This window comes from Phodopus roborovskii, unplaced genomic scaffold (genome assembly GCF_943737965.1).
Source record: "Phodopus roborovskii unplaced genomic scaffold, PHOROB, whole genome shotgun sequence".
Lineage (NCBI taxonomy): Eukaryota > Metazoa > Chordata > Mammalia > Rodentia > Cricetidae > Phodopus > Phodopus roborovskii.
In genome coordinates, this window is record NW_026126409.1 from 1,804,712 (window position 1) to 1,825,972 (window position 21,261).

Sequence of the window (21,261 nt, forward strand, 5' to 3'; positions counted from 1 at the left end):
GGCCAGTCCATTATTTATGTGAAGGAATTACCTGGAGTCTACTTTCTACCCTTGAGGCTTTCATTAGAATTTCTTACTTTAAGGTTGCTATACCTTAGATATCTACAGTTATCATTATTTCTCAAAGGAAGTATACTCTCACATTGTTATGACTAATCTGTATTTTTTAAAAAACTTTATATATATATACATATATGTATATATATACATATATATACATACATAGAGAGAGACTCACTTCTACATGATATAAATAATTTGGTAGACTGAGGTTTTATTAGGTATTTATTCATAAATATCAATTTACAGGCCAGTCATATCAATCCCATTTTAATAATAATAAAATATATATTTTTATTATACTACATATATGTACATACATATACATTTATACATATACATGTGTAGTGTCTGTCTAGGCTACAAGTGTGCAGATGTCCTTGGAAGCCAGAAGGTGTTGGCTCTCCTGGAGCTCACAGATGTCTGTTTCTCCAGCAGCATATTCTAGGGATACAACCCAGGGCCTCTGGCCTAGACAGTAAAACTTTGATTCTCCAGATCCACTAAGATACAGGTGGTGTTTCTACTTTAAATTATGCTGTCAAAGTAATTTCATGTATCTTTTATCCAAAGAGATTCATTCGGAATTATCTCAAAACAGATATACTCAAAATGTCCCCTGGCTTTGTCATTCTTTGGCACATGAAGGAACCATACTGATAGCTGTTTGTGATATGAGCCCCAGGAAGTGTGTTGTACAAATAGTAATATGTGATGCTGTTTGAATATTATATGGGTTTATTGTATATGTCAGCTTCACTGCCTGGCCAAATAGTGCTCTGAGTGTTTATATAATTTTTTAAATGGGTGACTATTGGAAAGTAGATTACCCTCTGTGATGTGGGTGGTGTTCTCATACAATCAGGCCTGAATAAGACAAAAATAACTGGCCACATCTTAGCAAGAGAATTTCCCAAAACTGCCTTATGACTTAGCCTGGTACATTGTCTCTCCCTGAGTCCACAGAAGACTACTTTTAGATGCATACTGTAAGATTGGCTGAGTCTCCTGTCAGCCTTTATAAGCACATTAGATAAGTTCTCAATATAGATCTCTTTATGTTTGTCTATCTGTCTATCCATCTGTCTACCTGCCTGCCCACCAATCCCACTCACCCACCTATCTTTCTATTTCATCTATCTATCATTCTATCTATCTATCTATCTATCTATCTATCTATCTATCTATCATAATCAATCTATCTGTCTAATAAATCCATCATATCCATCTATTATCTATCATATCCATCCATCCATCTGTCAATCATCATTACTTGATTGGTTGTATTTCTCTGGAGACTCATAACTGAATTACTTGTTACACCTGTGTCTCACTTTGATGGGATGGGTGCTGGGAGAGGACACATTGGCAGCCTGAAATACAGGTAGAATTCAAATCTATTAGACTTTAGTGCCTGATCACTCAGTTTTCTCTTTGGGTTCCTTTGCACTTGGATGAAATTCTCAGTACAGAGTCCCAGAGACTGTCTAACACTTTCCTGATTGACACTGATCAGAGCCTGTGTGGGTGGGACCGCACTGCAGGAGAGGCAGCCCCTCCTTATCCTTTCTCATCTGCACAAGCACACACAGTGGAAGTCACTCTCTATGTGTGCCCTTTTTGAGGTTATCAACTAAGCACTATATTTGGTTTTCAAATCAAGTCATCTATAAAAACCAATTTGTCAAACTAACAAATTCAATTCTGAGTCACAAAGCCCTGCAAGGGGGTGGGAGCTTGGAAATCTTATTTTTACATGTTTCATCTGCAGCCATGAAAGGAAAAGCCCTTTCCACCCCCTCAAGGATAGATTGTCTCATCCCTCTGATTCATGTTGATCTTTCAAGATACAAGGTTTTTCAGAGTTCTCTTCCTTTCCAAAGTAGGCGTCTTTTATCTCAAAGTTAAACAATAACTTCACATCCCCGTGCTTGACTGTTTCTAGAAGTCTATTTCATTGCACAAAACAATTCACCAAAGCATGCATTCTTGGGCAATTTCCATTTTAATATCTCTACCTGAAATTTGGATTTAGATGCCTATAGTCCAAAGCCTAGAATTTTCTGAATTTTGAACACTGTTCTTTCATGAAAGAAACATCTATTTGACAAAACATGACTTTGAAGTTCAGGCTTTATTTTTGGAATACGAGGGATTTTTTTTAAAAAAAATCCTGATTGTTTCTTTTTTATATAATTTTTATTTAAATTTGAAACCAGCTTGTTTTATATGCCAATTCCAGTACCTCCACCCTCCAGTCCTTCCTTGTTCCTCCCACCAACCCCCATCCCATCCCCTTTCTGCTCCCAGGGATGGAAAGGCCTTCCATGGGGAGTCCTCAAAGTCTGTCATATCATTTGGAGCAGGGCCAGGGCCTCCCCCATGTGTCTAGGCTGAAGGAGTATCCCTCTATGTGGAATGGGCTCCCAAAATCTTCATATACTAGGTATAAATACTGATCCACTACCAGAAGCCCCATAGACTGTCCAGTCCTCCCAACTAACACCTACATTCAGGGAGTCTGAGTCAGTCTTATACTGGTTTTCCAGCTATCAGACTGGGGTCAATGAGCTCCCCCTTGTTCAGATCAGCAGTTTCTATGGGTTTCTCCAGACTGGTCAAGATCTTTGCTCATCACTTCTCCCTGTCTGCAACTGGATTCCAAGAGTTCAGCTCATTGTTTAGCTGTGGGTGCCTGCTTCTGCTTCCATCAGCTACTGGATGAAGGCTCAAGGATGGCATGCATATAAGGTAGTCATCAATCTGGAATATGAGGGAATTTTTAAATCTTAAAAATCCTATACTTCCCCAAGGCTCTGGGTTTGTTAGAAAGATGGATGATCAAAATCACAAATTAACTAAACTAAAAATACAACAAGAAATTCATTTTGAGTAAAGATTTATGAGACTCTTGAGACCTCAAGGAAGCTGCAGAGGGCCATCAATCACCTGTGAGTTCTGTGGCTTTTTTTCCCCCTCCTCAAACTGCTTTGCTTAAAATGGTGATAAATTACGCCATCACCCCAGTCATGTGTGCTCAGCTATTAACTTCATTCCTTTATAGGAAAAAGCTGCTGTTGCTTGTTTATAATCTCATTTATTTTATGTTGGGGAGCAATTAGTTTCTTAAGGAAGATGCCTCAGTGATTTTGAGAGCTGTCTTTTTTTTTTTTTTTTTTTTTTTTCCTGACTGGTAAGGAATGGGATTTTCATTCCATTCAGTGACTAGCTGGGCCTCATCAAGATTCCTCTATCCTTAATCTCCTCTTCCTGGTGGAGGATATAATAATATCTCCAAGATGGTCTTATAGAGTCAGTAAGTTGCTTTCTACAAAGTTTTAGTGCTTAGCATGCTATGCCTCAGAAGAAAGTTACTTAATCCCATAGAAAGCACTTTGAGATGTTGAAGCCATCCTGCACAGGGGAGAATCTACAGCCAACTTTTCCTTTTCAGTGTGGCAGTGTATAGAAGAGGGGAAGAGGAATATAGCCAGCATGCACAACTTGCACTAGGCTCTTTAATGACTGTTAAACTGTGTTCTGAAGTTGACCTCCTTCAATTAAAGTAGGAGACAAGCAGGCAGATCAAATACAGTCAATGTGATTAATTAATTTAATGGTTAGTGATAAGATTGCGAGAAACAAGTGTAAATTACAAGCAAAACTGTATACACTCTTGCATGATTGTAGTATTTGACTGTACTATGATTTGTCCACAGTAACTACTGGAGATACCAGATCAGATATGCTATGACAGTGTCTCTGTAGTTTAGGTCTATGGTATTTCTTTCTGATCTTCTAATCGGGGTGGAGCTTGGGGCCAGTACAAGAAAGTTGTCAACTCTATTTCCTTTATCCAATGAGTTAACACATAAATATCCAACAGACACAAGTTGACTACAAAGTGGAAATACCTTTAATGGTATAGTTTACTTTTTAAAATTTTGTTGTTGATTCTTTTTGGATTTCACATCATGCATCCTGATTATACTCATACCCCCATCCCCTCACCTCTACCCTCTGAACTTGCAACCTCCACACCAAAATAACAAAACTTAAAAGAATACACACACACACACACACACACACACACACACACACACACACAGGTAAGCTGTAGCAATATACCCTTTAGTCCATACATGATGAACAATGAACACTGTAAGTATTCATTGAATGAGCCATGTCTACTTCAAGGCCTCAGGCATCTGGTACACTATTGACACCAGGCCCTCACTGGGACTCCTCCTGGATATCCTGTTGTTCCGTGTAATGGAGATCCTGCAGCTTTGGATCTGCAAGTCCGGCCACTTCACATGCTCCAGCAGTTCATAGATGAGGTGGATATTGTGGTGGTCTATCCCGTAGCCTTGGTTCTGGGCTTGGGTAGTAGCTGGATTGGTTAGCCTGACAGCTTTCCTCATTGTCACCACCAAGGCTAGCTCACCCACTGTGTCAGAGAGCAAGAAGCCAGGTCAGTTCTCTCTCATACCCTTTCATCTAGCTCACCCGCACTTGCACCACTAGAGCATCTCTACTGTTCTGCATGGGTGAAGTGCAGGACCCACTGTTCCTATTGCTGCACTTGGTGAGGGGAAATATGTTTATCTTGTGGTTTTTCAAGATTTTAGTATAACCATACACCTTGTCTTCAGTTTCCTTCCTTCAAATGTGTCTCTTCATGAGTGTCTCTGGGTCCACATTTCCCAAGTTCTTCAGCGAGCATTAATTTCTTGGTTATTAACTCTGCATGCCAGATCCCCATCTGACTTCCTCCAAGGGGGAAAAACAATCTGTCTCTTTTTTTGTTTTGTTTTAATTTTAGGAGACAGGAACTTGGGTAGCCCAGAATGGCCTTCAACTTGTTACATATTAGAAATGACGTTGAATTCCTGAGCCTCTTGCCTCTGCTTCTTAACTGCTGAGGTATAGACATGTACCATAGTGCCTGCCTTTCTCTGTGTCTCTGATACACAGAATATACACAAAATGTCTATAAACCAAACAGTGGGTGGGAAACAAACTATAATGGTCCTGTAAACCAGAATACAATTATATCTTTGGGTTCATTGTGCCCTAGTGCTGATATACCCAGGAACTTTCACAGAGTAGCACATACCCAACATTAGTGAAAGAAGCACTCTGCAGAAGACAAGAGAAGGTCAAGATTTACCTGGTATACTGTAACCCAGGATTAATAGATCGGACTCCAGACTTTCCACACAGTAACCAGAAGATGAGATATTACTTCTCATTCCCTCAAATGTGCAAACATTCTCCAGCTTGATTTTCACTCTACTCGCAAACTGTGGGGAAGCAGCTACTTAGGAACCATGCTGGTGAGGGTGCAGAGTGGCTTAGCATCTATGGGAAGGAACTTGGTTCACTATGGCAGATTGTATGCATTTGCCTTTTACCCAGGAGTTCTACTACTAAAGAAAGGAACTGGATTATAATCGCCTATTTAATAGCAATCATGGTTACTCCAACTTCTCTAGTGTTTTGGAGTCATTTTTTTTTCTCTTTTTAGCATGGCTAGTAGATTTTAGAATATTATAAAACTTAAGTGGTTGACCATCAGATGTTTTTTACCTCTGTATAATTACATTTATTTCTCCATTTATAATAATTTACTTGGAGTTTGTGGGGGGATATTTTGGTGGGTAAATGGGTACATAAGTGTCAGATACCAAAACATATATGTGGAGGCCAGAGAATTGACCACTTGTGAAAGCTCTTTGTCTCTGTCGTTTGTGTTAAGGAGACTGAACCTAGGTCATTAGGCTTGGTGGCAAGTGCCTTTACATACTGGTCCATCTCACTGGCCTGATCATCAGATTTTATTGTCTTCCTTTAGACTGAGAGGGGGAGGAGGAGAGAAGAGAGATTTTATATATAGATATTTGTTCAGTTTTCTATTTGGTTAAAATGTGATGATAAATACAATGCTAGATATACCCAATCATTTATATAGAACCAGAATGTGTGTGTGTGTGTGTGTGTGTGTGTGTGTGTGTGTGTGTAGTGTGTGTGTATGTGTGTGTGTATGTGTGTTTACAGTCACAGGCATACCACAGCACAGGTGTCAAAGGATAGCCTTGAGTGTTATAGCCTTCCACCTCGTTCAAGACAGCAGCTCTTGTTTGCTACTGCGTAGACCACGCTAGCTGTCCTGGCACCTTCTGGGGACTGTCCTTTGCTGCTGCAAGAGCACCATGACCACAGGTGCATGCTAACGCATTTGGTTTTACATGGTTTGCAAACATTTTGGATTGCTAAATGATCTAAGCAATTATTACCTGAAACTCATTGCAACCTATTCACTGTAATAAGGAGCAAACAACATAAATGCATTGTGAAATTGTTGGGAATCGGGGATGCTGACACTTTTCTTTAAGGGGCATATGCGCTGGTTACCTACCTACTGAAGTGCTGTGGCGAGGACCATCATGGCCTTTGATATGTATTTTACTCTATTATCCACCCATTCATTCTGTTCTCTAAAGTTTCAGAGGATTTTGGTAAACAATATATTTTTTCAGTGTATTCATTTCTCATTTCTTTCCTTTCTTTATCTTTTCCTGTTCTTAGTTCTAAAATAATTGCTTTCTGAAAGGAAAATGTCAAGGAGTGTTAGCGAATGAAATGTTGATTACTGAATGATATAGGTGATATGATATATATAAGAAATGTTGCTATATTAAAGATCTCTGGAGAGCCTTCTCACCTTCTGTAGCCTTTACTCAAAACAAGGAATGGAAAGGTCTTACATGATCAAACTGAATCTCTCAAAGATATTCACATCTATAATAACATTGTCTTATATTGTATAAAAGAGTGTATCATAGTCAGGGAAAAATAAATTTGAAGCAGTGCTAGGCATCAATTCAGCATCACAGGATGCAAAATGATAAGATATTATGCCATGGAAGCTTCCCAAAACAGAGGATGGCCCGACTCAGAGGTAGAGTCTATCATGCTGGAATTCTCTTACAAACAAGGTAGCTTACTAGCTCCAAACAGGCTGCAAGATTAGTGAAAAAAATGCTGAGCTTCCATCATAGTGCTAACCTTACCCAGCTGTGGAATCTGTGGAATTTGCCCTGACTCTAGGTCAACTGTTTGGAAATGTTAGAGTTCCCAACATTCCAGTCAAGATAGAGTCTGGCAACAATCTAGACTATTATCCTACAGTTTGTCACATTAACAATCATTTTTCTTCATCTTTGATATCTTATTTCCTTATATAATTACTATCCACTGATCATTTCTCATTTTTGTCAGAAAGCCCTACTTCCTAACTCATTACCTTCCCCACATTACAGATTTACAAACACTGAGTAAGACAAAATATTTCACAAGGAACATTAAAAAAAATCAAATGTAGGAAAATACTTTTAGAAATATTAAGTGTTATTTAGGAAGTACTAAAGGATGATAATTCAGTGACCCATTTAAGAGTTTCTTTGTTGTATTAGAAAAATTTAATTTGTTAGACAAGTAAACTTGCTGTTTCATAAAATGGGAAGGATTGACATAACAAAGTTCCCAAGATAAATGAAACAAGATTCAAAGGTAAACATAGATTTTTCTGTTTTCCAATATTGTATCAAAGCATTAAATTTATTTTAGTGCTGGCCATTATCAATGTTCTACAATGATGACTGCAAGTAAGTGCATCAATATGCTTGCTCATCCACAACCAAGAGAAGCAAGAAAGGAATGGTCCAAGCTGGTGAGCAAGTCTTTCTCACCTCACTCAGATGTCCATGCTAGACAAAAGTAGTAGCTCGGAATTGATATTCATATTAGACTCCATTAACGAATCCAGCTCTTGTTTTGGAATTGGATGAGATGGTTAAGGGAAGGACAAATGAGAAATAGGTACTATTGGTAAAAGGCTATTACAGAGGTGTTTGCCAGCATCTGTGTCAGGTAAGCCTTGTGGTCACCAGGGAAAAACAGACTAACTCAAACTCTGTTTATTGAGCATTGGTGTGGCAGGCATTCTCCTAGGGGATCAATACACAATGAGAATAAGGCAGTCTCTGCTTTAATGAATTTATCATCATGAATTCCCAATAGTATATGAGTTCTGGCTGGTCTCTTACATCAGAAAGCAGTTATGCCTGCTTTTCTAGGCTACAGAGTGTGACATTCTAATATGTAGTTTGTGAACAGATATTTTTGGGAATAGTTTAGGAAGAAAAATCCACAGGGACTGATGCCTTAAAGATGTGGTTACGTCAAGTGTCATTCCCAGAGTCTGGAAATATAAGAGGATTAGCCTTGTGGTTTCTAATTAAATCAGAATGATATTTTCAAATTGTCCTAGTTACCTCATTATTATATGCCTTTCTTTGCATGTATATGCATTTGATAACCAGGACAAATCATAAAGAGATGTATATGTATATGTCCATCTTATGCTACAGAAAGGGCTAACAGTCCCATGTACTCAGATGGTTTGATTATGATATGGTTTGAATATGAGGCTCCATAAGCTCCTCTGTTTGAATAGTTGCTTCCCAGATAATAGCATCATTTTGAGAGATTTTGGACTCTTTCAGAGGTTAGGCCTAGCTAGAGCAATTGGTCACTGGAGTGAAGGAGAGCAAGCCTTATATGTTTAGGGCTAGATCTTTTCTGGAGGCCTTGATGTATGGAAAGGGAACATAGTGTGTTCTCTAAGAACAGGCCTGTACTTGATGGAATCAGTAATAGCCAGGGCTAGGGCCCTTGGAACTACAGCTTTAGATGTCCCATTCTAGGGGACAATCGTCATCAGTCCCAAGGACACTGTGTGCCTCATTTCTGATTTCATTGAGATACCCTGTGTTTCTCTTTTGCAACATTGTTAGATTAGTTTCCTACTGACTTCATCCCCTCATATGACATCAGCTTTTCTATACTCTTTGTCTTCTCATTCCCCAGCCTCCTTCCTCTTAGAACTGAAGAATGACCCAGCAGGTCCAGGTCACCTATGGGTCATAACTGTACCAGTTCTGGCTCGTCTATGCTTTCTGATATGAAATAGACATCCCTCATAGCCCTTCTGCTAGCTGTTTGTTCTTCTTGTCTTCCCTACCACACATATTATATGGTATCCCTATACTGAGAATTTCTTCCTTAAGTTGCTTCCACTGATCAGAACGGATCAGTAAGAAAGTAAATAGCATACAGAACTGGTCTCAAGAAGTATGATTATTACATTTAAGGCTTTTGGTAACAGATTGTGAGAGTAACATGGAAGAGTTCTGAGACCTGGGCTAAAGAACACCAGAATGTTATAAGCAGAGATTTTAATGTAGAGTTTGGTAGACCAGAATGTCCATAGAAAAGTGAACAGTAAAGACTGTGCTCATGAAGTTTCATAAGAAAATGTAGATTCTATCAGGAATGAACTATGTGTCTCTCATATATATAGTGTCATATGTGATTGCTAATTCCAGTGGTCCAGAATAAAACTACTACCACAGTTTAAAGCCAAATTTGAAGCAAGCTTTAACTAATTCTGGCCAGGTGGATGGGCTCTGATCAGATCCATACTTGGGAAATGGGCCGATTCATGGGTTACAGGGGCTTAAAAAGGTAAAACCCACAATTAAACATTTCACATGGGGTTCTACCAGGGGCAAGTATACATCCTGACTTATTTCCTGCCCACATACCTCCTGTCCACATGTGATCAAATACATCTGGTACAGGTATAGATGGGTCAACCAAACTTGTTTAGGGAATGAGAACATGTGGCTTGTTATCTCCCATAAAATACAGCCCCCAGCATTTCTTCCAGAAACTGTCTTTGGACAAGGGGCTTGCAAGTCAGAAGCATTTTGTTTCATGGATCTCATAGTTACAGTAACTGAAATTTAAAACATTGGCTCTCACAGGATCTGGCTGTGTTTTACCCATGTCTCACATATTTGAGTGAGGCTGATTAAAAAGTAATTGACCAATCAATCTGTTTGGTTACAGGAATTTCAAGACAATATAGTATGCAGGCTGTGGTATGGATATTGCTTACTTCATTTAACCAGCTTACAGTTAGAATGATGATCAGAAAGTATACCAGAAACATATCAAAACTATGCAGTTTGGTAACGAAAAGAGCATGAACCCGGTTAAAGTTACCAATATGTTAAGTGTGGACAAAGAGCTATAATTGTTGAAGAGATGAGGGCCATGAAACTAGGGAGTTTATACCAGGACATCAGAAAAGGCACCCTGATGCCAAAATTCTACCTTTCAAAGACTTCGGTAGGTAAAAATGGATATTAATTTGAAAGGAGAACTCTAATAAAAAGATTATCTGAAAAATAAAGCCTCCAGGATCCTCTATTGAGAAAGAGATGCCCATGACAGTGTTTTTCAAATTCAGTCCTGAGGTTTTCAGAGGCCTTTGTAGCCATGGCCCAACAGAGATAGGCTACATCTTAAGCTGGTAGCAGAACAAGGCACTGTCCTGGGGGTACAGTTTTGCAGGCATACAATACAGTGATAGGATCATGGGGACTCGTGTCAGGGATCTAGAAAACAGCCCCATGAGGCCAGACAATGTGTAGCAGAGGTACTAAGACACCACTGTGTACAGCTGTGTATGTAAAGCCTAAGCTGCAGTGGCGATGTGGGGTTATAGATTATAGGAACATGAGATAACAGACACAGAACTACTGAGTTTTGGGTTGATTTTGTTGGGCTTCGTTATCTCTTTGGTGCAGGCTTTCTTTTGCTATGCATCAATACTTTCCTTTAGGATGAAATGTGTACTAAGTGACAATGAATTTTGGAAGAATGGTACTTGCATTTTTGTTTCACAGAATTACACAGAAGATAGCATGACTCTCAGAATAACAGGACTTTGAACTTTTGGATAGGTTTTTAGGGAATAGACCATGGCAGCTTTTGAAATTAGGTTAAATACTTTCCATGTTATGAGTTGGAAATGTGTGCACAGGGTCAAGGGCAGAATGTTATGGCTTGCTGGGATACTTGGCTTCCAGATGTTGGCTCTGTTTCAGGAGATTGTAGAAACTTTGAGAAGCAGGGCTTTAGTATAGGAAGGGGATTACTATGATGTAGGCTTTATGGATTATGGCACAGTTCCAGTGCTAGCTTGAGATATGTGCTTGACTGACAGACACTATAATGTAACTACACCATGCTGCCACTATCATAGTCATGAGTCCCTTCTGCCATTATGCCTTTCCCTCTACAGGTACTCTATCCCTAGACTCAAGCGTCAAAGGGGATCTTTATTCACCTAAGTTATTATTATTCCCTCCTGCTAGGAATTCAATCATATTAATAATGAAACTATGTCCTGCCCTTTATGATTTATAAAATACTTTCATTGCATGTAGGGTGCACTGATAATTCAAATATGATGGACAGGGAGTGTGAAAGGATGATTAATACTAAAAAGATTTCATCTGGGATAGTGACATTAGCTGTGTGTAAAGTCAGAGTTCACTGAACCTTGAATTGTGGTTGTGAAAGGAAAATCTATTGAGGTAGAAAGCTGAGGACCATAGAGACATGTGAATTCCCATCTAACTCTGTATCATCTAAAAGTCCAGGGGAATTGAAGCTGGGCCCTGAACCAGTGTGTGGACAGTAGGATTATGAAGGAAGGAAACAATACCAGAAATATGGTAGCAGTTGAATGGTCAGAATTTGGACATGGGTTTGATAAGGAAGTGAGCAACATAAAGGAAGCTGAGTGTGAAGGGGCTTGTTGCATTCCTGGCTGTAGATGACTGAGAAGATGCTCATGAAAAGAATGGTTCATTAGGAGATAGGGCTGACTTGGGTAGGATTTTGGACAAGTCTTGGCAAGGCAGCAGGAAGAGGTTCCTGGTACAGTTGAACTTGGCACCTCAGAAACTACGTGCATGTTTCAAGTTTAATCTGCAAATTTGAAACTCCGTGCTTCAGAGCATTTTCTTGAGTTGTAGGAGGGAGGAAAGTGCTGTGATTGGAAGTCCACAACAGTCGAGAGAAGGGAGCTCTTTTTTTTTTTTTTTTTTTCACTCTGTTCTATTATTTTTTTTGAACAATCTTTTTTTTTATTTTTTTAAATTTTACATATCAATCCTAGTCCCCAGTTCCTCCCCTCCTCCTACTCCCTGCAGCTTCCTCCTACCCAATCCCCATCCACTCCTCAGAGAGTGTGAGGCATCCCATGGTGAGTCAACAAATCTGGCACATCATCTTGAGGCAAGACCAAGGTCATTCCTCCTGCACCTAGGCTGAGCAAGTTATCCCTCCAAAGAGAATGGGCTTCACAATGCCAGTTCAAGCTCTAGGGATAAATTCTGGTCCCACTGCCAGTTGGGCCAAAAACTGCCCAAGCCACACACTATCATCACATTCAGATGGTCCAGTTCAGTCATATGCAGGTTCCCTGCTGGCAGTCCAGAGTCAGTGAGTTCCCACTAGCTCAGGTTAGATGTTTCTGTAGGTATCCCCATCATGGTCTTGACCCCTTTGCTCATATTCCCCTTCTCTCTCTTTCACTAGACTCTGGGAGCTCAACCCAGTGCTTAGCTGTGGATCTCTGCATCTGGGAAAGGGAGTTGTATAGTTGCCTAATTGGTATTCTTGTGAGTGCTAGGCTCAACAGCATGAAACTGAGATCATTCCATCCGTTGGCATCACTATGGACATTAAAATAATTGTTTCCTTCCTTCATAATCCTACTGTCCATACACTGGTTCAGGGCCCGGCTTCAATTCCCCTGGACTTTTAGATGATACAGAGGTAGATGGGAATTCACATGTCTCTATGGTCCTCAGCTTTCTACCTCAATAGATTTTCCTTTCACAATAATAATATTAGGAGCATCACTAACTCTACACTTATTTTGTACCAAATAACCATGCAAAGTTAGATGCTGATTCTCTAGATGACAGTTACAGTAGTAATTATAGCATTCAGAGATATATTTAGAAATATCAAGTATTCTCCCCTGAAGCCTAGACCAGGAAAGCTTATTTAATCTGAAGTTTGGATTCTGTAAAATGTTTGATGGACCCTCCCCAGAACACTGCTTACTTAGAAGAAAAGCAAACTGGTGCTCATATACAAACAAAAGAGTGCTCATATACAAAAGAAAAGAGTCTTATGCCTTAATTGAGTTATAGTCCTCTGCAAAACTCTGAAGTAGAAAGATGTACAGTCTAAATGGACCTCCCCTCACTCTGCTCCTTATTATCTGCTTCTTGGCATTGGGGTCAAAGGGAATGATGTCTAGTCACAAGAGGAGATTTGAGGATTCACTTACCTTAATTGAATTTATCTTGACTCTATACACAAAGTATTTTCATAGAGAAAAGGCATATACATTTCCTATTTGTCCCTAAGTGTTACTTTCTGGTGGACTTCTAGACCGAGGAACCGAGGCCACTGTTCTGGAAGGTGCAAGGATTGAATGTCGCAAGTGGTGGTTTGAATAGGCTCATATATTTGAAAGCTTAGCCATCAGGGAGTAGCACTACTTGAGAAGCATTAGGAGGTGTGGCCTTGTTTAAGTGGGTATGGCTTTGTTAGAGGAAGTGTGTCACTTTGAGTGGATTTTGAGGTTTTGAAAGCTCAAGTCAGGTCCAGTGTCTCTTCCTGCTATTTGTGGATCTGAATGTTGAATTCTCAGCACCATGCCTGCCTGTGTGCTATCATGCTCCCCACCATAATGATAATGGACTAATGTAGATGGAGTTTCTGTCCCGACTGATCCCACAGCCATTTAGCCCCATATAAATGCACAGAGGTTTACAATAATTGTAAACTTGGAGTCTCACATTGTTGCTTGGATCCTAAAGCTACTGTTGATATCCACATTCTTCCTGAAAACAGATCATCAGCTTTTGATTGGAGGTCCTCCCCCAAGAGAGGGACAGAGCTCTTCCAAAGACATCTCACCTCCACATTGCCTCCCCAAGTTGTTTTGTTGTTGCTGTTTATATGATAAATGACTGTGTTACAGAAGCCTGTTGCATTTAGGAGGCAGCTTTGCTTCATATCATGATATTACAAGACCTTATGAGAATGTTTCTCAATCAAAGAACAAAGCTTCCTTGGGGCAGTTCTAAGGTTCCAGATCTCCATCCCACTGGGGATACAGTAGGATGGAGATCAAGGCAATTTTCTTGACTGGCTCAGTGTTTTGCCATTGGAATTGTCTTGGCCAGAATATATGAAAACTGTTTGAACTCAAGAGTTCCAGGTTGACTTGACATTGACAGAGAGAACCACGGAGCTGGAGGACCAAGTGACAGTGACATCCTTCCTTCCCACTCAGGACAGGCTTCTTGTCCATCTCTCCGTGAATCTCCACCTTTAGTGAATTTTCACTATATAAAATATTTATGTGGATATTTGGCCCATTCTCTTAATGAATGCCATTTATTCCAGTCCTCACATTTCTTGTCACATTCCTTAATTGACTACAAATGGAAAAATAAATCTGCATTTTTAGACTGCAGCCCTGACAGTGAATCCACAAGCCAAAGAAACTGTTAGCAATGTTGTTTGATCTTGGATGTCTGATATCAACATTTAATTAAATGGTACCAGGAAATGACAGAGGGACTACAACTTCAAGCCAGGACCACGATTTCAAGTACAAAGAGTAGGTCTGATACATACACTATTAATTCCTCATCTTCTGCCTTAGTTGAGTGGCGTTGGTCAGTCACTTCACTGGAATTTATTGGAAAGTCATTTAAATTTGGCTTTGGCTAATAAAAAAAATGTTGTACCATTTTTCTTCTAGGGAATTCTAGCCAGAAGTTATCAAGAATCTACTTCAAGGTCAATAGTATGGGAACTCAGCTACATTCAAAGGAATTGAAGTTCTTTTTTCTTATAATAGTGAGTAGACAGAACCACAAGATATGTGTTTCAGATAAAACAGAGCACAGGAAGAAGAAAACTGTAGAGAAATAATGTAGGCTCAAAATATAGTTACTCCTTTAAAACCTTTGACTCTCATTGTATTAATCAACAATATCCTCTTTGTTATTTTGTATTTGATATGTATTCCATAACTTATAATTGTTACTTTACATATGAACCATTTATTGGAAAAAAATATTCTAAATATGAATCTTAACAAATTCAGACACATCGTGAATGAACAATTATGGCTGCCAAAGCCATTGTGGAAGAATGTACTATGCTCCTGGCTTTTTTTAATTAATAAATTTTATTTAACTTAGAAATAATCTTATTTTACATATTAATCCCAGTTTGCTTTTTATCCCATCTCCCATGCACTCCCCAGGGAGGGTGAGGCCTTCCATAAGGGATCATCAATATGTGTCAAGTTATTTGGGGTAGGACCTAGGCCCTCTCCTGTGTTTCTAGGGTAAGGGAGTATCCCTCCATGGGAAATGGGCTTGCAAAATCCATTTTGCACTAGGGATACATCCTGGTTCCACTGCTAGAGGCCCCATAGACTTCCCAGGCCTCCTAACTGAAACCCATGTTCAGGGAGTCTGGTTTAGTCCTATGTTGGTTCCCCAGCTGTCAGCCTGGGCTCCATGAGTTCCCACTTGCTTAGGTTAGCTGTTTCTGTGGGTTTTCCCAGAGTGGTCTTGACCCCTTTGCCCATCACTCCTCCCTCTCTGAAACTGGATTCCAAGAATTCAGCTCAGTGTTTAGCTGTGGGTGTCTGCTTCTGCTTCCATCAGCTACTGGATGAAGGCTCTAGGATGAAATTTAAGGTAGTCATCATTCTCATTATAGGGGAAGGGCATTTAAGGTATTCTCTCCATTGTTGCTTAGATTCCTAGTTGGGATCATCCTTGTGGATCTCTGCACAATTTCCTAGTGTCAGATTTCTCTTTAAACCTATAATTGTTCCCTCTATTGATGTGTCTCATTTCTTGCTCTCCTCTATTCATCTCCACATTCACCTTCCTGATCCCTCATGTTCTCTTCCCCCTTCTCTTCTCACCTCCTCTTTCTCCTACCTCCCTACCCCCTCATGCTCCCAATTTGCTCAGGGGATCTTGTCCCTTTTCCCTTCACTGGGGGACTGTGTATGTCTCTCTTACAGTCCTCCTTGTTTCCTGGCTTTTCTGGAGGTGTGGATTGTAGTCTGATAAACCTTTGCTCTATGTCTAATATCCGTATATACGTGAGTCCGTACCATGTTTGTTTTTCTGCCACTGGATTACCTCACTCAAGATGGTTTCTTCTAGTTCCATCCATTTTCCTGTGAATTTCAAGATAGCATTGTTTTTTCCTAATAAGTAGTACTCCATTGTGTAAATGTACCACATTTTCTGTATCCATTCTTCAGTTGAGGGCCATCTAGGTTGCTTCCAGAATCTGGCTATTACAAATAAGGCTGCTATGAACATAATTGAACAGATATCTTTGTTTTTGTGTATCTTTTGAGCATATTCCTGAGTGTTATTGCTGAATCTTGTGGTAGACTAATTCCCATTTTTCTGAGGAGCTGCCATACTGATCTCCAATATGGCTGTACAGGTTTGCACTCTCACCAGCAGTAGAGAAGTGTTCCCTTTTCTCCACATCCTCTCCAGCATAAAACTGTCATTGGTGTTCCTAATTTTAGCCATTCTGACAGGAGCAAGATGGTATCTCAGAGTTGTTTTGATTTGCATTTCCCTGATGACTAAGGATGTTGAGCACTTTCTTAAGTGTCTTTCAGCCATTTTAGATTCCTCTATTGAGAATTCTGTATTTAGTTCTGTGCCCCACTTTTAACTGTATTATTTGGTGTTTTGGTAAGTAGCTTCTTGAGTTCTTTGTATATTTGGAAAATCAGCCCTCTGTCAGATGTGGGGTTGGTGAATATCTTCTCCCAGCCTGTATGTAGGCTGCCATTTTGTCTTTTGCCTTATAGAAGCTTTTCAATTTCAGGAGGTCCCATTTATTAATTGTGGATCTCAGTGTCTGTGCTATTGGTGTTTCGTTCAGGAAGCAGTCTCTTGTACCAATTTGTTCAAGGGTCCCTCCCACTTTCTCTTCTAAGGGGTTCAGTGTGGCTGGTTTTATGTTGAGGTCTTTGATCCATTTGGACTTGAGTTGTTCTTGCCTTCTTATCTCTCAGTACTTTTTACTGGTGTTATTCTTGCTTTCAGAATTACTTGTAACTGACACTGTACCTCATTCTTTCCTATTTGTCCCTTAAATCATTTAAAGCCATTTTGTGGAAATGAATCTGAATTTTTGCTAGGTGAATATAGTGTCTTCAGTATACACTTTACCTGGCTGCCATTAAAACCTTTGTGTGAATTCAGCAAGGAGTTAACATGGAAGATTTCATAGTATAAATCAAGACAACCACATCATCACTAAAATAGTTTTATTGTGATTAAATTTTAAATGGCATATTTCCATAGAAGTAATTTAGTTATAGAAGTGGGTAATTTTATAGAAAAGCAATTTGGTTCTAGGATTTTCTTCACATAATTTAGGGGACAAATGTTGATAGCCACCAGTCAATCATTGATGAGCTTTGTGATGATGAATCATGGCTTATTAGTCTGTTACCTAACTTGCATACTTTGATTGTTTTACCCTGAAAGTATTAAGTACATATAGAAATGCTGAAGACCTTTTTCCCTAAGAAGTAAAAAGAAAGCATTACTGTGTTTGGGCACAAGTTTTGTCTCCAAGCAAATACCAAATATCCACTTCAGTATTTCTGCTTCTTTTTCTTTCAGGGTCTTAAACTCTACCAGATCTACATTGTCCTTATAATTAAACTTCTTGAAGGCAATAGTGGTGCCTACTAAGCCATGGACCTCTGCAGGGAGCAAGGAGATGTATTTACCATTACAGAAGTTGGAGATATTTGGTAGCTTTCACTCATGGTCTTGAAATCTTCAATCATTTGAGGTTCAAGAGTATTAAAAGAATAGTTTTGTTTGTTTTGTATTGTTGTTGTTTTGTGGTTGTTCTTGAGAAGGTTAGAATCAATGAATTCTTTGTTTGGAATGTATTTTTGTCTTTCAGTTTGGTTCAGGTACCAAGTTCCATTTTCTCTATCAAGTAGAAGATGACAGGCACCTGAGGCTGGTCCTTCCCAGAAATTAATTCCAGAGGTTCTCATATCTAGCAGGAAAATGGGATGCAGCATCTATGGTACACTTTTTTTTTTTTTTTTTTTTTTTGTCACTGAGGATCACCTGTAGCAGACGGTGAATGATGGTGTTGCCATTTTTGCAGGCAAAAGGTCCTCCCAACACTGTGATCTCAGAACCTGTCATGGTCAGAGCCCCGTAGAAAAGATGGTTTAACTGGATACACCACCTGCCCCTCTTCTTCCTCACAATTTGATCAAAGATGGCCCCTAAGCTCAGCTCTGTGGATTCTCCATAATGGATGTTCAAGTTCTCAAAGGGAATAGCTGGTATCTGGTGCTGAAGGATTTCAGTTAATGTTTGCAAATCCAGTTTGTTTCTGGGGTTCTGATAACTAATCCTTACAAATTATACTTCAATGTGTACAATCCCCTAAGGCAAGGAAAACAAAACAATCAAATATTATTGTCTGTACCACTAAAGTTATTTAAAAGAAAATGTAAACACACAAAAACAAAATTAGCTTAAACATCTGTAATAAGAATTACATGCATATTTCACTTAATAGTATCAGTGAACCTGAAGGGAATGTTTGGCCATTCTTCCATCTTTCAAGCATCAGAAGTTAGAAATCTAGATTAGATAATGTAGCAAGTGGTAAAGTGGAGGATTACAAGTGTTTTTCTATGATAAACAAATGGGGCTTTCCAACTGGTGCCCATCAAACAGACAGTTAAACGGTGCCTAAAGGAAACAGGAGTAGTTAGCAAAAGAACACTGAACCTTTATGATCCCTGACTGTCATAGGGAGTTTAATTCCCATAGCCTAGAGTCATATTGACTTGTGGATATGGCTTTGGGTGGTGTGTGTGGGAGGGGGGTGGTGTGCTTCATCTTCTTTCCAGTGTTGCCCTGACTTGTCTTGGTAATGAACTGTAACATATAAACTATAATGTATAAACCCTTACCTTCTCTAACTTACTTTGTGTCATAAATTCTTTTAGCACAGCAGCACATATAAAACTAGGACATTGACCACCCTGTTTCCCCTTTAGCTGCACCTTACTCTATGCAATGTGCTCTATTAAAAAAGTTGGATATGCATTCACACATTGATTGGTGCACTCAAGAAAAACTCACTGAGTATTCACCAAGTGTATACCACTGATAAAGTGTTGAGATGACTTCCTGTGTGTTGTAGGATATTGCTGTGACAAAGCAGCATGGCAAGGTTTATTTGAATGTACAGCTTAATGAGGATAACAATGTATAACCATCATGATAGGCAGGATAGGGGGATGGAGCAGAAACTGGTGGCCTACATCTTCAAATGCAAGCACCAAGCAGAGAGAACACACTAGAAATGGCATGGGTGTATTTATTCTCAAAGCCTTCCCCTGTGGTACACTTCCTCCAGCAAGGTTATACCCCTTAAGCTTCCACAAACAGTGCCACCATCTGGGGGCCAAGTATTCAAATGCCTGAGACTATGTGGAACATCTCAATCTAACTATCACAACTCTGTGGTTTCAGAAAAACAGACACAGGGGAACTGAGTAAGCAAATAAAACAATGTAGGAGATTGTTTTAAGTAACCTGCTGTGGTAATTTGAAAGCAAATGCCCCCCCAAAGAGAGTAGCACTAACAGGAGGTATGGTCATGTTTGAGGAATTGTGTCACTGTGGGAGTGGGCTTTGAAGTCTCATCTATGCTCAAGCCACACCCAGTAAGACAGATCACTTCCTGTTGGCTGTGTAAGATGTAAGATTGTCAGCTACCTCTCCATCATCATGTCTGATTACAAGCCTCTATGCCCTACCCTAATGATTAATAGACTGAACCTCTGAACTGTAAGCTACCAAATTAATTGTTTTCCTTTATAAGAGTTGCTGTGGTCATGGTGTCTCCTCACAGCAATAGAAACCCTAACTAAGACATCTACCCCCCCCCAAAAGCAAAGACTCTAAGCACACAGGGAAACCCTCCCTTATCAAATGAGGTAACCAAAGAAATCCTCCATAGAACTAACTGTGGCCAACACTGAGCCTGTGGGCACATATGGGAAACAAATGGGGAAAAGCTCTAAACTGTAAGCTTCTTGGGGTATTCAAGGGACATCAGGCATACATGGAAAGTCACAGAAGATTGAGAAGAGTAGATGGTGATTAGAACACACAGAAGACAGTGTCCTTAGAGCAAACCTGACATTTTTGATTTGCTATAAATTAATGAAAACTATAGAGGGGTTGTAACAATATTGACTACTATTCAAGTCATCTTTCTTGCCACTCGATGTAGAACAGGTTGCACAAACTGATTCACATCAAGTAGGAAGGCCCCATTTCAAACAGTTTACATCTGGGACCAGTAACTGCCTATAGTTGACACGACTGCCCATGATACAGGGTCTAGGTAGGGCAGTGAGACCTTGTAGAGAGACATGGATAATAACATAGACTATTAATTTAATTCAAATCTATTGGTGTTATGGAATGAAATCCTCTAATGATAGAAAGACCTGGATGGAGTCCAACACTATCTTTAACTATTAGGTAACAATGTAACATTTCACCCAAACAATACAGCAACAAGTCAAACCAAAACAGCAAAACGTTTTCTTCCTTTTGAAAAGGATGACTTTGCAAATTGTCATCTAAGAGCCATAATAATGAGACCTTAAATGTAACAACTGTGCACTGGCCTCAATGTTAAGTGTTTGTGCTGTGACACAGCCTGTGAGATAAGCTGGCATCAAGGGACCACCACAGTTAAACAGTCGTTAGTTCAACATCTCCATCTCCCTCTTGCATATACATTTTCTCTTAAAGCCCACCTAACTCCGTTATTGCCAGTTCCCCAACTTCTCTTTTGTGGATGCCAGTACAATTTCTCCTAAACCCATTAAGGTATCTTTTTCTCATCCAGCATGTAACTGTTCTCTTCCTCAACATCAGCATAAGCGCTTCATCTCCACTGTTCAGACCCAATGAGAATAAACTAGGTAGGGTTTACCCTGAGTACATCAAAGCTTTGTTGATACCCAAAAAGCCCACTGTATATGGAATGGAAAGTAGCAGCTGGTACAAAAGTTTCCTGCACACACTGCACTATGATTATGACCTAGATGGTTGGGTTTCCCAT

At 39.6% G+C, this 21,261-nt stretch overlaps 1 pseudogene; it reads right to left on the bottom strand.

Annotated features, from left to right (window-relative positions):
• Positions 1-17,609: 17,609 nt before the first annotated feature.
• Positions 17,610-20,518, bottom strand: LOC127220190 (arylamine N-acetyltransferase 3-like; annotated as a pseudogene).
• Positions 20,519-21,261: the final 743 nt, after the last annotated feature.